The 19,153-nt window shown below is 42.4% G+C and overlaps 1 pseudogene; it reads right to left on the minus strand.

The window, feature by feature from the left end:
* Positions 1 to 16,927: 16,927 nt before the first annotated feature.
* On the minus strand, positions 16,928 to 17,045 carry LOC126253932 (5S ribosomal RNA; annotated as a pseudogene).
* Positions 17,046 to 19,153: the final 2,108 nt, after the last annotated feature.

Below are 19,153 nucleotides of genomic sequence, written 5' to 3' on the forward strand. Positions count from 1 at the left end.
CGCTGAGGCCCCCACACAAGGGACGGGTAGCAGCGATCCATCGCTATGGGCGAGCGATCGTTTCGTATCGCACGTTTTTCAGTGAAACATTTTGAAGCTTGTACTATAAAGTAGAATTGATGCAGAGTTCATAATAATAGTCGCTACACAATAAGTTCCATTTTATGATTTTGAGTTATTTATGAAATAATAATACAAGTGAATGACATACATACCTACTGTAATATTAGCAGGACACTTTATTTTGAATTTTCAGTGCGAATCTGTTATACAGTTATACTCAGCTCCCTTGTCATTTTATATAACCTATCTCTCCTTCATGCAATTTATAACGACAGTTACGGTAATGGCTAGTGCTGCTGTTGACAACTTCTCTGTGGATAGATCGAGTAAATTGTGTAGTAAATACTTTCAGTTAAACAATAAGACTAATAAGTAAAAAAGGAATTGAGGACTAATAAACGTAAAACAAATTGTAATGCCACACAGGAAAGGTCTCCAAAACCCATTTGGCATCAGTAAAAAATATGATTTATTCTGCAAAGTAACCAACAGTCATCAAGAAAACCGTTTCAAAAGGAGTTTCACAAATTATAATTGTCATTTATTTCAGATTTATGTTTTGCAAGTATTTGTGAAGATACGGAATTCGACTGCAACTGCTGCTGAACATAGCAGTTCATTTTCCATAACAGAACAGTGACTTTCCTAATATTGACTGAAATTGCTAGGCAAATCCCTCACGTGTGGGGTTGGCGCGGCGAGTAACCGACTGGAGGCGGTATCGCATGCTACGAATCGCTGCGATCCGTCGCGCTTGTGTGTGGGGCCCTTTACTATGGCTCGCACTTCTACTCTCAAGGCACCTCTGACTTCTCAGCTAGTCAAATTCTGTGACACCTTCAGCAATCGATCATTTGGTACAGAACATCCATCATAGTACGCTTGCGATTCAAAACACGTAGGAGGAAGACTAATTTTTGAAGATGACACTGTGACAAGCCACAAGACAGGGTGAAACTTGTCAGTGTTCCAAAACCAGCGATTAATGTGCTGCAGTAGTCTAACTGCATTCAGAAAGATCCCGATATTAGACCACTGGACAGGAGACCCTACACTATTAAACGACAATACACTACCTCCAGCTAGTTCCTAGCAACTTATGCCGATAATCACCATAACGAAGAAAACGTTTGCAGTTTCCACGGAAATCAAATGTAATTTATTGTCTTAAATTAGACTTGGCCAAGTCTGTCTCTTTCATTAGTTAGTACCTCCTAGTAGCTGTGGCTCCACGGTCAGTTATGAGGCCTCTCCCTACCGAAGTCCTCAGCTTTCACTCAGTCGCGACACCCGTCTGGGTAACGGGAAAATGACTAATCAGAATTCCACGCCTGTACCCGCGAACGCACTTCTGAGTTTCTGCAGGCTTTCCATGTGGAAAGAAAATGTTTGTGGATCACGATGGCACTATAACTTCCTGCTAGAAGTGTAAACTTCTGGCCCAGCGGATACACGACTTTCCTAGGAGGGCTGCCCGCAGCTCTTCTGTCCCGCGAGCTACCAACATCCCTAGAAAATGATTTATCATTCCGGCCTTTCAGCCAGTCAATCTCAGGAGCAGAAAGCAACCTTTCCCACTGGTCATTGACTTCTCCATTTAGTAGGTGGGAAACGCTGCTTTCTGTCGGGAAGCTTCTCTGGACATATTAAATCCTCTACTAGATAAATGGATTGCAAAATTTCAAGGCGGTTTCAGAAGTAACAGATCCTGTGTACAGCAAATTCTAAAATTTAATCAAACAATCACGTACATGAACGTAGCTAATAAAAAGGTGTTTGATGATTTTAGAAAGGATTATGATTCGACTGATGGAGTCTTTCTTTTTGAAATGTTCAAGGAATTTGAAACAGACAAGAAAGCTCTGAAAATAGTTAAACAACTTCTTACAAACTCAGTTTCTAATTTCAAAGTTCAACAACTTCTGAAGCCTCCCCAGTTGTATCAGGAGTGAGACAAGAAGATAGTTTGTCACCACTGTCATTCAATTGCGTGCCAGTGAAAGTTATGAGAGAATGGAAAATATACGAAGAAAAACAGAAAGTAATAAATATATAGAGTTGGGTAGATATAAATAAACTATTTGGGCTTTTGCAGACAGTCTCGTAATAACAGAGGCAACCTTAGAAAATGCAAGAAAAGGCTAGAACTTCTGAAGCTGATAGCTGGAAAAGCACGTCTACAGATAACAGGTGAAAGGGCAGAATACATTACCAATGAAAATAAGGCACCAAAAAGTTTTAAAACCAGTTATATCAACACAAACAAAAAAGACAACTTTAAATACATGACAGAAAATATAAATATAAAAAGTTAAGAAGAAGCAGCTTATACCAGAACTGGAAAAATGTTTAGGGAATACATCAAAGTCAGAAATCTATACAATAAATAATGTTTTTCTAAAGAAGTTGAATCAAAACATTGTAATACAACTATGAAACCAAAGTCATCTATGAGTCGGAAACGCTATTTTTATCTGGATGAACAACTGCATAAGAAGATTTGAGAACGATAGGAACAAAAATCTTGCGTAAGATATTAGCTTTAATCAAGGTCAAGCATAGCAATTTGCTTTTGTTCCTAAATAAGGACATCTACCCTTTCTGCCCTGAAATAACAAATGAGATCAATATAACACGTGTTACACTCTGTGTACATTTAGAGGGCCGCAAGATCAATGGCTCCCGCGGTCAGATAAACCGGACCCATGCCTCTATGACCCTTGAGGATGTATCCCTCCGGAGGTCAGGTTCAGATGGCTCTGAGCACTATGGGACATAACATCTGAGGTCATCAGTCCCCTAGAACTTACAACTACTTAAACCTAACTAACCTAAGGACATCACACACATCCATGCCCGAGGATTCTAACCTGCGACCGTAGAGGTCGCGCGGTTCCAGACTGTAGCGCCTAGAACCGCTCGGCCACACCGGCCGGCCCGGAAGTCAGGGAGGGAACCCAGTAGATAGGAACGGACATACTTTTAGTCGAAGCTGCAAAACATTTTCTGCCGTAAGTAATAAGGAAGTATGACTCTGATTGTCATGCCGAGAACAAAAGCAAATAAACCTGTGTTGCTAAAATATGAATTATTTGTTTTTGTACCTGCACGTTCAGCGTTACCCAGCGTGAACGGGGAGAAAGCGAACTGTTTTAGCGCAAAAGGTATTTAAAAATTTACATTTTTTTAGTTTTAAGTATGCTTACAAAATTAACTGTGTTACTAGCCGACAGTCTATGCCTACTATTAAAACTGGCAATATTTGTCGTTTTAGATCGTGCTTCCAGGTTTTACTTTATAGGAACATAATTACCCATATTACATTCATGTAATTTTTCCATCTTTTAATTTTGTCATTTGTTGCTTCATAAATTTTAAACCTCGACAAGATCTTTTTATTTATTTATTTTTTAAGGGAATTGACTGCAATTATTATGTGGGCTGTAGGAATAGAATTATAGTAATTGTGGAAAATTTCCAAAGTATTGGTGGCTCTCTGTCTATTGCAACTCAGTTCTGCCCACATGGATAGATGAAATAGTTTTCTATAAGTATCCACTAAGTAATGATAAAACATTTGTAGCTTTTCACACACAGACATCTGTGTAAGTCCTCAACAAGAGAGTAAAAAATGGTTCAAATGGCTCTGAGCACTATGCGACTTAACTTCTGAGGACATCAGTCGCCTAGAACTTAGAACTAATTAAACCTAACTAACCTAAGGACATCACACACATCTATGCACGAGGCAGGATTCGAACCTGCGACCGTAACGGTCGCTCGGCTCCAGACTGTAGCGCCTAGAACCGCACGGCCACTCCGGCTGGCAACAAGAGAGTAACTACCTCTAATCACGATCCAGCATTGGCATGCTGAACATGCAACACAGAAACTTCCTGATTTCATTTCTGGAATAGAAGTCACGTGCAAGTCCCAACGTTTGTATGTTTCGCCAATAACTCTGTGTCATATTAAACTTACAACCATTGATTCTCACATCAGTCCACATTTCACTTCCAGCTTTCATAATGCTCTCTTTAAAGCTTGAAAACATCGTTGACGAAGATAATTCCAGACGTAGTGAAAGTATCATTAAATAAGGCTTTAGTACTCGTGATGTGAAATCTAGATTAATCGGTCGATCAAACAATAAGACTGCGAGAAAGAAATCTGTTCTCAATAAAATTTACGTACACTATCAGATTCTGTGACAAATTGACATTGTATTAAATTTTCGCCCTGAATCTTTACCGATAAACCTGAATTCACAGTGTAGCAGCCGGCCGCTGTGGCCTAGAGGTTCTAGGCGTTTCAGTCCGGAACCGCGCTGCAGCTACGGTCGCAGATTCGATTGCCCCCTCGGACATGGATGTGTATGATGTCCTTAGGTTAGTTAGGTTTAAGTAGTTCTAAGTCTAGGGGACTGATGACCTCAGATGTTAAGTCCCATAGTGCTTAGAGCCATTTGAACCATTTGAACAGAGTAGCACTTTCGTAAAATATTTCACCTGCATTAAACCTCTGAACTTAACTGATATTATTCTGTAAATGCCCTTCTCACACTTGAACTAATTCGTAATATGTCTCTTTAGCATTCACTGAATGAAAGAACCATACAACTTCATTAGAAAACATTACAGAAAATCTAAATCATAAGCACCGTTATAACCATCAGCATGGTAAGTAATTTCAAATGTAACAAGCCACGTTACCTTTAAATATGACATTTTCTCATTCATACAATATTATATTCCTTCTGTTTAATATCTCTCTTTAAACACCATATTACAAAAATTGTTCCACATAATGCTGCCTCCACTCCACTGCAGGCCAGCTTCCGCCCATTTCAAACCAAGTACATTACTACACAGTTGCTACTAGCACACTCTGCCTCTACTCTGAAAAAGTAAAGTTAACCTCTCTGACCAACATCTCTGGTCTCGAACATAGTGCCAAAGTGTATAATTATAAAGGCAGTACTAGAGTGATGTTACAACACTTGGGGAAAATTTGTCAGATTTACAAATTAACTCTCTCATATTTGTGGCCCATGGTATACTCAGAATTATCAGAGCAAATAGGACAGCCGCCTTTCAATAGATAATCTCATTTATTAACAACCGTTGGAAGTCATGCTGGTAAGATATAGTTTTCTTATCATTCTACAAAGATAAAATCATTGGAATATAACGTCCATTGAAAAGGCCATGGATCGTAAATATCTAACAGAAAAAACTTTTCGCACTACTTAAAAGTTCCATCGACATATATTGTGTCACATTAATGAAGTATTTTGAGGTTCCCAGGTTTACAGAATATTACGTTTCTATCAGCATCATTACGTAACAAAGAATTGCCTCATCTTTAATTTTCACAGTTAACACATTCAGCACGGCATGAATCTCCGGAATACCTGTAGGTAATTTAGGCTGAATTTTCCGCCTAGCTTAGTAAATGTATTTACGAAAGCTGTAGACATATTTAATTGTTATCTCTTCCGTGTGATCTCCTTTAAGATGATTCTGTGCAAGTTTTTATGGTCTGTCACACATGTCTTCTGTAGCTTTCCTTTTCGTATGAGAAACTATCTTCGGCCTCCGAATTTTATCAGCAGCTACCTCTGTGTCGTTGTGGTCGTCTTGACTCTCGAGCAGATCGTAGTCTTCCATGGAGGCAGTTTTAATAAAAATTCCGCAGTTCTTAAAGTTGCACGTCCATCGCGCTCCACCACCTTTTAACAATTTTTGAAATTCGAAAGCGTAACCTCCCTGAAGTAGCATTTTCTTTCCCGTTCTACAGTAACTGCAACTGTGTCCGAGGAGATGTTCCACAGAAGCGACCTGCCGTAGACTGAAACCTGAGCCCACAAACTGCCACTCTGAGGAGTCACGGAGGGATCGAGGCTACTACCTGCTGGTACTTCTGCGGGAGGCATGGATCCTGCTACCTGCTGAGGCTTCTTGGTTGCTGGAGGCTTGCCTCCTTCGTCTATCTAGAGAGAACTAAGGAAGAAAATTAACAAAGAAAATCCACAAATACTTCAAAAAGAGGAAAACAGACAAAGAAAATGGGGGGGGGGGGGCGCAAGGAAAGACGAAGACTTGGAAGAAATGGAGACTGAATAGATCTTATTCAGCATAGACAAATTCAGACTAGAAGTCAAGAAATTCAAAGGTTTTCAGGAAGATAATATAAACGGAAAAACAACTGGCGTCTAATGATGACACGAGAGGAAAAGAACTAATTCTGAGAGAATAAATTTTGGAGAAGGATGGAGGAAAAGAGAAATACATAGTTATCTCCGCGTAATCCTTAGTTGGCCTGAAACGAAATAAAAAAAGCTATTAATTGCTTTCATTAATGATTAGTTCATCACCTTAGCATAATTTACAGAAATAAGAATTTACTGATATAAAATTGGTGTGTGCAGTCTTCGTTATCAGTATTTCATTTAGCACAGCGACTGTGAATATAGATCTACAGGGTACAGCTATGCGCTCGCGTAAATCAGAGGAATACTGTTTCTTTCAGTGTTTTCTGAGTGCGTACAGAAAAGTCATTGTTTCTGTTTCTTTTAGGGTCTTCCCCCTTTTTGTCATGCCTTACTCAGTTTCCTGTGATTTGCCAGCTCAGCTTGTGGCATCGATAATCGGGTTCGATTTGTTGTTAACATCAGGTACGGCCACACTATTAACGTAGTCTTTACCTGGCTGGGAGACTACTTGGACTTTACGAACGCGTTGTTTCGGGCGCTTTTGTAGGTGCCGCAGGTACTGTGGGACTTCCGGCAAAGCAGTTCTGCACCGTGAGTTTTCCGACCAGGGCCCGATCCACTGCTGATTTACACCAGCCGTAGAGCAGCAGCTGTGTTGTCACCTTCAGTCAGGCAGTGCCCTCGCTGACGGCATTTGTTTTAGTATAGTTTCGTAAGCCTAAGCTACTTGAATTCTACCCTCTGTGACCACGGAAATAATTACAACGGATGAGAAGCTGTGTCTTCTCAAGAATGGTCGTCGCTACCTGGTGCACAAAATGGCTCTGAGCACTATGGGACTCAACTGTTGTGGTCATAAGTCCCCTAGAACTTAGAACTACTTAAACCTAACTAACCTAAGGACAGCACACAACACCAAGCCATCACGAGGCAGAGAAAATCCATGACCCCGCCGGGAATCGAACCCGGGAACCCGGGCGTGGGAAGCGAGAACGCTACCGCACGACCACGAGATGCGGGCAACCTGGTGCACAGAAAATGTAATGAGTACACGAGCAGGTTGTGCGTGAATTCCGAACAGAGGAAATACTGAGGCCGTTAAAAATTGCAAGTGGCAGAATCGTGGCTGTACAGCAACATTCTTGCCCAACTGACTAAGCAGATATGCAGATTAAAAAACGAGTGCATAACACTGGGTTTGCTTATAAATAAATATTCTGCTCCCAGTCACAATTTCTTTTATTCACGTTTTATTCACGTTTTAGTGGCAGAACAACTGAGAGAAAATCTGGAATACATTTCCAATAAATTTTCTCAGCATGTTATAGTCTTAGATGGAGATTTCAATTTACCAGATATAGACTGGGACACTCAGACGTTCAGGACGGGTGGTAGGGACAGAGCATCGATTGACATTATACTGAGTGCACTATCCGAAAATTACCTCGAGCAATTAAACAGAGAACCGACTCATGGAGATAACATCTTGGACCTACTGATAACAAACAGACTCGAACTTTTCGACTCTGTAAGCGCAGAATAGGGAATCAGTGATCATAAGGCCGTTGCAGCATCCCTGAATATGGAAGAAAATAGGAATATAAAAAAAGGAGGAAGGTTCATCTGTTTAGCAAGAGTAATTGAAGGTAGATTTCAGACTACCTAACAGATCAAAACGAAAATTTCTGTTCCGACACTGACAATGTTGAGTGTTTATGGAAAAAGTTCAAGGCAATCGTAAAATGCGTTTTAGACAGGTACGTGCATTGTAAAGCTGTGAGGGACGGGAAAAACCCACTGTGGTTCAACAACAAAGGAAACTACTGCGAAAGCAAAGAGAGCTTCACTGCAAGTTTAAACGCAGCAAAAACCTCTCAGACAAACAGAAGCTAAACGATGTCAAAGTTAGAGTAAGGAGGAAATCGAAAGTAAAATTCTATGTACCGACTTGACAGAAAATCCTAGGAAGTTCTGGTCTTACGTTAAATCAGTAAGTGGCTCGAAACAGCATATCCAGACACTCTGGGATGATGATGGCATTGAAACAGAGGATGACACGCGTAAAGCCGAAATACTAGACACCTTTTTCCAAATCTTGAAGTACCTCTTTAAAATTTGGAAATCAGGTTCTCTCTTATCTTCGCTGACTCTCTTCTGGTGTAATCCATTCTGATTTTGTCCATTACAAATGTTTTTTTTTAAAGTCTGCGACTATGGGTTTGTTTATAAATAAATATTGTGCTACCAGTCACAATATTCTTTTATTCACGTTTTACACGACGCATTTCGGTAAATAATTGACAGAGACATCTAAAAACATTTTTGATACTTTCTGTTTGTGTAAGTTATTCTCGATGTGCACTGTGCACTGAAAACTTTGAGTGATGTTTAACACGTGTGAAACTCGGCACAAATGTACCATGAGAAAATTCTTCCAAATTTCGCTACCAACTAAATACAAAAAATTCGATAATCAACGAAAAATTGCGCGATTTTCATACATTGCAGTAGAATCAACAAAACAAAGCAGAACTCCACGCCTCGACAACGTTTTTATAAACGGCATACTACATAGAGATACACACATGAAAATGGGAATTATTTCTACATCGAAATAAGTGTCCAAGGAATAGAAAAGCAACTGGAATCACTCAACAGAGGAAAGTCCACTGGACCTGACGGGATACCAATTCGATTCTACACAGAGTACGCGAAAGAACTTGCCCCCCTTCTAACAGCCGTGTACCGCAAGTCTCTAGAGGAACGGAGGGTTCCAATTGATTGGAAAAGAGCACAGGTAGTCCCAGTCTTCAAGATGGGTCGTCGAGCAGATGCGCACCCAGTCTTCAAGATGGGTCGTCGAGCAGATGCGCAAAACTATAGATCTATATCTCTGACGTCGATCTGTTGTAGAATTTTAGAACATGTTTTTTGCTCGAGTATCATGTCGTTTTTGGAAACCCAGAATCTACTCTGTAGGAATCAACATGGATTCCGGAAACAGCGATCGTGTGAGACCCAACTCGCTTTATTTGTTCATGAGACCCAGAAAATATTAGATACCGGCTCCCAGGTAGATGCTATTTTTCTTGACTTCCGGAAGGCGTTCGATACAGTTCCGCACTGTCACCTGATAAATAAAGTAAGAGCCTGCGGAATATCAGACCAGCTGTGTGGCTGAATTGAAGAGTTTTTAGCAAACAGAACACAGCATGTTGTTATCAATGGAGAGACGTCTACAGACGTTAAAGTAACCTCTGGCGTGCCACAGAGGAGTGTTATGGGACCATTGATTTTCACAATATATATAAATGACCTAGTAGATAGTGTCGGAAGTTCCATGCGGCTTTTCGCGGATGATGCTGTAGTATACAGAGAAGTTGCAGCATTAGAAAATTGTAGCGAAATGCAGGAAGATCTGCAGCGGATAGGCACTTGGTGCAGGGAGTGGCAACTGTCCCTTAACATAGACAAATGTAATGTATTGCGAATACATAGAAAGAAGGATCCTTTATTGTATGATTATATGATAGCGGAACAAACACTGGTAGCAGTTACCTCTGTAAAATATATGGGAGTATGCGTACGGAACGATTTGAAGTGGAATGATCATATAAAATTAATTGTTGGTAAGTCGGGTACCAGGTTGAGATTCATTGGGAGAGTGCTTAGAAAATGTAGTCCATCAACAAAGGAGGTGGCTTACAAAACACTCGTTCGACCTATACTTGAGTATTGCTCATCAGTGTGGGATCCGTACCAGATCGGGTTGACGGAGAAGATCCAAAGAAGAGCGGCGCGTTTCGTCACAGGGTTATTTGGTAACCGTGATAGCGTTACGGAGATGTTTAATACACTCAAGTGGCAGACTCTGCAAGAGAGGCGCTCTGCATCGCGGTGTAGCTTGCTCGCCAGGTTTCGAGAGGGTGCGTTTCTGGATGAGGTATCGAATATATTGCTTCCCCCTACTTATACCTCCCGAGGAGATCACGAATGTAAAATTAGAGAGATTAGAGCGCGCACGGAGGCTTTCAGACAGTCGTTCTTCCCGCGAACCATACGCGACTGGAACAGGAAAGCGAGGTAATGAGAGTGGCACGTAAAGTGCCCTCCGCCACACACCGTTGGGTGGCTTGCGGAGTATAAATGTAGATGTAGAATAAAAGAATATTGTGACTGGTAGCACAATATTTATTTATAAACAAACCCATAGTCGCAGACTTTCAAAAAACCATTTCTAATGGACAAAATCAGAATGGATTACACCTGAAGAGAGTCAGCGAAGATAAGAGAGAACCTGATTTCCAAATTTTAAAGAGGAACTTAAATATTTGGATGATAAAGATTATAGATTTGGTCGCAAGTATGCCACATCATGACTCTAAGACTGCGTTGTTCACTAGAAGAATGGAAGCTATTGGGTTCGGAGATTAACTGAGTGGAGACATTTTGAAAGCGATTGAAGGTAATAGAATTTTTTTGTTGAAAACTGACGTTGGTTATATTTATGACAAAAGAATCCGGTTGTGAAGAAGTGGAGAAAATCTTGTGTGAAAATGGACCTGTTCTTGTGGATGGGACATCTGACAGTTGCTTGTGACAGCTCGAACAACTGTACACCATATAGGTTGACATCGGAAGCACAGAAGGAGAGACAAAGGTACTTCCCGTTTATTTACTTTGCCCCGAGACAAAAGTCAAAATACATTTGAAAGGCTTTTTTGTGAATCGAAGAATAAGATACGTGGGTGCCCACCGAAGACTACAGTGCTATATTTTGAAACGGCTACAGTTAAATCTACGAAAACATTGTTCCCCGAAACTTCACTTTGGGTATCCAATTTCCACTTCATCCAATGTCTGTGAAAGAAAATAAAAGAACTGGTATTAACGGGGAAATACAATTATGCCAAGGAATTCCGATTGTTTTGTTGCTTGTGGCCCACCTTCTGTCAAAGAGTGTTGATGAAGCGTGGGTGGTAATAATGGAGGAAATGCCCAGTGGAGAAAAGGTCACAAAATTCTAAGACTGTATTGTCGATCAATGAATGGAAAATTCTAGTATACCAACTGAAATGGGGATTGTTTTATACAGCGGCACAGGACCACGAATGCTGTCGAAGGTTGGTATAGGAATCTAATAATTACAATGAATCAAATATATATCAATAAATCAAAAACATTTCTGACAAATAATCAGTAAATGTTATAGTAGAAATTAAAAAATATTCCATTGGCCTGTCTCTTCAAAAGAAGAAGAAAAAGGTACACGGATTCCGACAAAATATTAAAAAGACGTTATAAGAATATATATCGACTCCTTTGGTTTTGAAAGATGTTTAAAAGTTCTGGCTGTCTTTCAAAAATTGAAATTCATAAAATAAGAAGGGTAAGCATTTGCTGCAGTAAGGTTGTAGAAAGGAAATGAACGTAAAAATAAAATAATTTAAACGTGCCTACGCATTATATGCGTTGGCGGTCCTACACGTGGATAAAAAACGAGTAAAATATTTGTTGTTGGAAACGCTCCGTTGACGTCACGGGTCGTAGAGACCACGACACGGGCTGGAATACTCGCTGCGACTGGCCGGTCGGCAAGCCCATCCATGCCTTCAAGCGGTTAACTGGAAAAAGTCCTGCGTTAAATATAGCTTGTCATTCTCTAAAATCCCTTGCCACTTTTAGATAGTTTCTCATAGTATTTATTTTCCTAAATACTTGGAAATTGATAGATAAACGCTTGTAGCAAAATTTTCGCGCCTGTACAACATCCCTGTTAACACGGTTGTAGAAGCAGGCAGAGCATAGTTGCGGCTCAAATGAAACGACTTCTGATTGGCCGTGATCGGCTTTAAAAAGGCAAAGAACTCGATAGTGGCGCTTGTTGTTCGTGTTCTGGATGGAGTGCTGGACGCGAGGTTACGTCGCCATAGTGTAAGATGAGGCGGATAACCGTCAGGAGCGTAAACATCTGTTTCCCGATCTGTAAGATCGGTGACAAGCATGTTGAAAGTCTGTTGTTCTGTTCGTTGTACTTTCATTGGGTAAATCATTGTCTAATATTTTCTATCATCTGCAGTCAGACGTGATGGGATTCCTGATCGCCGGGAGACGAGTTCAACCTACGGCGAATGCTCTCAAATGTTTTAGGAGACAGGGAGTCCCTCGTGCATTACCGGATTTTCCTGGACTCTATTTCGGGAAACACCGAACGTCAAACTGTGCAATACGGCAGCGAACTCATCCCGCCTGTATCCGGTGCGGTCGCCTGCATGCAAAGAGCAGCTGCTGTTGCTGTGCAACGTGATGCGAGACTTCCTCGTCACTTGCGTCACGTCACACTATTCCGAGTCACTGATTCCCCGTATCTCTGCGGTGACGTCGAGAGCTCGGCTGGTTGTTGGAGCGAATGATGAGCTTCTAACGACAACTATGGAGATGTCAGAGGGACATGTCCTACACAGGTTGCCGACAGAATGACGTTTCAAACAGTTTTCAGTCAGTGATACTAAAATGTAAACAGTGTTTATACACTATATGAAGATGGTATCTGTTCTTTCGGACATGTCCGAAAGAACTGATACGCCTATCATCTTAATATAGTTAAGGCTAACTGGCCATTGACCTTATTCTTGTCCGCAGCTGGTGGTCGTGCGGTAACGTTCTCGGTTCCCGGGTTCGATTCCCGGCGGGGTCAGGGATTTTCTCTGCCTCGTGATGACTGGGTGTTGTGTGATGTCCTTAGGTTAGTTAGGTTTAAGTAGTTCTAAGTTCTAGGGGACTGATGACCTCAGCTGTTAAGTCCCATAGTGCTCAGAGCCATTTGAACCATTTTTGAACCTTCTTCTTCTTCTGTGCGGATGCACACGTATTGCTCGAACTCTTACGGGACTCGGTAAGATTGTTTGCCGCGAGTAATGAGTGTAATGGGCAGGGGCACTACGAATGTAGTGTGTGGACATTAAGTTGGGAATGTGGGTCTCACGGGGAGCGTGCAAGGGATAAACCCCTGCAGTCGCACTAACCTCTGTGCCCTCGGTGGCTCAGATGGATACTGTATCTGCCATATTAGCAGGAGATCCCGGCTTCGAGTGCCGGTTGGAGCACACATTTTCAACTGTCCCCGTTGATGTATATCAACGCCTGTCGACAGCGTAGGGTCTTGATTTAATTATCATTGTATTATTATAGACTTTCTTGATTCCATCATCCACTTAACGTCTTGTAACATGAGACAAGGTAATCCAGTTGTTTACCGTACTAATGACAGTGAAAATAATTCAAGCATTAGGGAGCTCGAATTGAATCATAATGTGAATACAAAATTGAAATAATATTATAGCTAGTATTGGAAATTTAACAAATAATAAAGGATAAATGTAATGATGACGCTGTGCTGTCATCGTACTTCCCCAAAGGAAGCGACATTTCTATCCAAAAATTGCGAGCTCTGCAGTCCTTAACATCTTACATCCCACCAATGAAACATTCGTTTTTTAGTTGTTTAAAAACATCAAAAAGTGTAGGTTCTAATGATTCGTTTTTACTTAAGAATTCAATGTAGTATGCCTTTTTGAAACTCTGTCGTCTCATTCGCGCAAATGATAACTCGTTGATCTTGGCACCTTTCAGAATCAAATAGTATAACAGATAATTTTTCTCAGCCTCGAAAGCCAATCCTGTGCAGCGAAGACTGCAAAGTTTTCCTACAGTTCGTGCTGTTTTTGTATTGTTCATAGTAGCACAGAAATTACTGTTTAATAAAACATTTATTCATACCGTCAACGAGACAGTTACTCTCCGCATGTCTTTCGAGATACCTGAATACCAGTCCGCTCAGCATCGTCCCCTCCTGCTGTTATTGGTACACCATCGACTTACTTAATTTTAACACTTTGCTTGCATGTTCCGTCGCCTTTTCCGTCAACACCGTAATTCCTTTCTCTTTCTCATTCTCATCGCGAACAAATTTAATGATGTTAACAGCAAATAGTCGCGGCTTCCCGTAAAAGCTTTGTGGTCGATCCCATTTCATGCTTACACGCAGTACTGGAATCTGGCTGTACTTAGTCACTTGAGCATGTCAGATGGCGCTAGAGCCAGGTCTCCGGTCTGCTTTGTAGAGTAATATACAAAACCAAAACTCACGGTGTTGTTGGTCCGTCTGCGTAACTGAGTGGTAACGTGTTTGCCTTTTATGTAGCGGGCCAGGGTTCAATTCCCGACCGGATTGGACGTTTCCTCCACTCGTCGACTGGGTTTTGTGTTGTCCTCATTATGTTTTCGTCATCACCGATACGCAAGTCGCTCAATGTGGCGCTGCCTGAAATAAGACTGGCAACTCGGCGGCCGAACTTCCCCGGATGCCCCCTCCCCCCCCCCCCCCCCCCGCCATCAATGCCATGGGATCATTTCATCTCTCATTGTGTTGTTTATTCCGGCGGATAACGAGTACCGTTCTAGGCACAACGTTGTAAAAAAGGTGTGGTATGATGGGCTGGGAATTCCCAAAGAGGGATTATGAGCCGCCTATTGGCAAGTTCTTCCGCCTCTTTGTACAACCTTTAACCTACGCGAGTAATCCTACCGGGAACAGGGGACTTGCACTTCAACGTGGAATCCGAATCACGCGTCGCTCTGGGGTATCTTCATTGAAAGTCTGAAAAATTCCAATATCAGACCGGTATTCCATCTCGTGACCTTACGGTTTCCACGTTCGCACCTTACCACTAGAGCACCAAGCCCGACACTACGATGTAACAAAAACAACAACAGCTGATACTATTGGATGTAATTTTTCTTCTCCTCGGGTCCTCTCCCCCCCCCCCCCTCCCCTATTACCTCACACCGCCAAAAATTTATAGAACGAACCTTTTTTAGGATTCCATACCCCAGTCGGTAAAAACGGAACCCTTACAGGATCACTTGTTATCCTTCTGTCAGTCTGTCTATTCGTCCCATCTTACAGACCCCTTTCCCTCAGGAACGGCAAAATGTATCAAGTTGAAATTTATGTCACATACTAAGGTCTAAGGACTCTCGAAAATGTAATAAATGTAAGCTTCTAAGACAATGGTAACAAAAGACACGGTCATTGATGCCACATTTTTCGATACTCGCAAACACACTCATCCAATCCAATAGTGTACTTCCCGTTGACATAGAATCATGAAATTTACAATGAGCAAGGTTTCGCAGAACAAGCAAAGGAAAAAATCCGAAAACTGTAACTATATAACAAAACAAATTTTTGTCCTTTATTATCCGACTCTCTGTCTTACGTGCGTCTGTTAAGACACCTCTTTCTCTGGAACGGGTAGACATATCAAATTGACATTTATGTCACGTACTAAGGCCTACAGCCCTTGGCAGTGTAATAAATGTAAGCTTCTAACTCAATGCAACCAAAAGATCAAAAGATACGGCCATTTATGTCACATGGTTTGATACTCACACAGTCGCTCATCGAGACCTATTCGCTACTTCTCGTTGACCTAGAATCATGGAATTTGGCAAGATGCAAGGTTTGACAGTACAAGTAAAGGAAAAATCCCGAAAATTTTTAATTCGTAATCATATCAAACGAAGACGGTATTTATTTTGCCATTTTTTTATCCGACGTCAAACTTGAAACAAAAACAATCTGTGGTTCTCTATTCATTCAGGCTGACGCGTAGCAATGTTTGGCCTTTACCATTGAGACCCACTCAGCCTGAATGCCGACCTACTTAGTGTTATAATAATGGGTGCTGCCTCCTGGATGACATAAAGTTACATTTATATGATTGAAATTAAAACATTCTCGAAAATCGTAGCACCCCTGGGACCGATATCTTGCCAGTATCGATATCGTTAATAGATAAAAATGGTTGAATGGTCATCCCGGAATGGATGAACTGTCAGTAGACAGTTTGTACGGGACACTCAGTGCGTGAGTCCTATTTGCACCTGGCCAATTTATTTTATTCTATTTTTTGTCAAAACAATTTCTTGTAACAGATAGTTTTTCTCAATTTTAGTTTCGTGTGGGGCAGCTCCCTCTGGCACTATAGTCCGATCCAGGTACGATGGCGGTTTGCGCATGTCGAGGGACGGACGGGGATTGCATTGTTGACGATTTCTAACGACAGTTGCAGTACGCGCATGCGCGTGCTTTCCGCTTGAAGAAAGCTTAAATCCTGCAGATTATGTCTCTCGCTTACTTCCGCAGAATTTATCACTTAGCACCACAATCATCGATGACAGCTCGCAACAAACGGAACCGAAATTCACTAAAAAAAACTCGCTACGATTTCACATTAGCTATGGCATTCACGAGAAAGAGCTCAGAACAACGCTCATTGGCTGTCGCGGCAGACGTGATGCAGGTGCACAGAACAAAGCTAAACTCGTCCGCCATCGTTCGTGACTCCAACTATAATTCTATAATTGCCCCAATGGGAATACTTGCACTCCATCTTCAGGCCTCAAGTGGCCCATCGGGACCATCCGACCGCCGTATCATCCTCAGATGAAGATGCGGAAAGGAGGGGTGTGTGGTCAGCACACTCCTCTCCCGGCCGTTATGATGGTTTTCTGTGACCGGAGCCGCTACTATTCGGTCGAGTAGCTCCTCAATTGGCATCACGAGGCTGAGTGCACCCCGAAAAATGGCAACAGCGCATGGCGGCCCGGACGGTCACCCATCCCAGTGCCGGCCACGCCCAACAGCGCTTAACTTCGGTGATCTGACGGGAACCGTTGTATCCACTGCGGTAAAGCCGTTGCCCCAATGGGAAAATGGGTTAATATTCCGTTTCCAACGCCGTGATGTCGGCGTGCCACTAAACCACAACAAAAAGTAAAAATAAAACAGAACGGAAATGAGAGGGGAGGGTGTACATTCTGGTACCCTTAGCTCTGCAAACAACCTTTAATGGCCGGGTATATTTCTCGGCAGCTTTCGCCGACGCTGCTGCATTACGCAGTAAACAGAGCACGTAAAGTAGCTAGCTAGTACCTAGAGGGACTGGCGTTGTTGCATTATCTGGCTGAGTTACGACGTGTTGACTCTGTGCCCGTGGGAGGAGTCCCCGCGTCCTGATAAAAGCGCTAAGTGGGCCACGGGCCGTGACCCCTGTGGGACAGACACAGGAGCAGCGCACATGTGACCCACATAGGGCCGCGTCGCGTGGGCGGCACCTCCAGGCCTCTAAGTGGAGCGTCGCTTTCGGCAGCAGGTGCGGCTACCGGCTCAGGCAAAATCTGCCTTGCAAGCGCTACTGTCGGTTCGCTCGATTCTAAGAGCTGGACGCCTTTTCCGTTCGATAACAACCAACTGCTAAAGGCTGCAACCTATCCTGTTTTGTGCTGTCCCCTTGTGGCATTCCAGACCAGTTCGTGGAAAAATACAAAGTGTTCATAAATTATCTTTACAGCTTTAGATTTTAATAACGTCTCTTCATCTTTCTCTCTGCGAGTTTTCCACACCATGCGGCGTCTCTTTCATCCTTCTGTCTTGCCAGTCCTCTTCTTGCGTGACCCTGCCCTGCATCGCACGCTTCACTCCATCGTTCCAGCACAGCCTGGATCTTCCTCTTTTTCTGTGTCGTGGGGGTCTCCAGTGCCACATTTTACAACGCTATACTTCCCTTGGGATTCTTCTAAGATATCCACACCAGGATAGCCGTTTATTTTCAACTGCGTCTGCAATAACCTTTGTAGCTTCCATTGTTCCCGTAGCACTTCATTTCTTATTTGGTCTTTTCCTGTTACATCACAACTTTGTTCAAATGGATCAAATGGCTCTGAGCACTATGGGACATAACATCACAACTTTGTTCAAATGGATCAAATGGCTCTGAGCACTATGGGACATAACATCTGAGGTCATCAGTCCCCTAGAACTTAGAACTGATTAAACCTAACCAACCTAAGGACATCACACACATCCATGCCCGAGGCAGAATTCGAACCTGCGACTGTAGCGGTCCACAACTTTGTCTCCCAAACTCCATTTCCATTGCCTTCAATTTCTGCTCATTAACCATGGAGACTTCCCACAGTTCAGCACCATACAGAGCAATGCTCTCAGCTGTCGTTTCGTATATCCTTCTTTTCAAAATTTTTTAACGTTCTCTTATTCTAAATAATAGAGTGTAGCCGGCCGCTGTAGCCGAGCGGCTCTAGGCGCTTCAGTCCGGAACCACGCGACCGCTACGGTCGCAGGTTCGAGTCATGCCTCGGGCATGGATGTGTCTGATGTCCTTAGGTTAGTTGGGTTTAAGTAGTTCTAAGTTCTAGGGGACTGATGACCTCAGATGTTGAGTCCCATAGTGCTCAGAGCCATTTGCACCATTTTGAATGGAGTGTAACTGCTTAATTGTCACATTTCCATTTCCTGTTCTGTGCTTTATTTCGTCGTTGCTTCCACCTCTATCCGAAAAGACTGTCCCTAATTTTTTATGGGATCGACTACACTTTACAGTAGATCCATCAGCCATAACAAGATCCCTTCCAATACGTTCGACAATCAAGTATTCAGACTATGTGAAGTTAATTTTCATGGCCCATTCCTCCCCTTCTTCAAAAAATGGTTCAAATGGCTCTGAGCACTATGGGACTTAACATCTGTGGTCATCAGTCCCCTAGAACTTAGAACTACTTAAACCTAACTAACCTAAGGACATCACACACATCCATGCCCGAGACAGGATTCGAACCTGCGACCGTAACGGTCACGCGGTTCCAGACTGAAGCGCCTAGAACCGAACGGCCACACCGGCCGGCTCCCCTTCTTCTTTAAGCTTTCTCAACATGTAAGACACATCATCTTTTTCCTCGGCGAAGATGACCTGATCGCCGGCGGGGACAGCAGGATGTCATCGCCTACTCTAA

This window comes from Schistocerca nitens, chromosome 4 (assembly GCF_023898315.1).
Source record: "Schistocerca nitens isolate TAMUIC-IGC-003100 chromosome 4, iqSchNite1.1, whole genome shotgun sequence".
Taxonomy (NCBI): Eukaryota; Metazoa; Arthropoda; class Insecta; order Orthoptera; family Acrididae; genus Schistocerca; species Schistocerca nitens.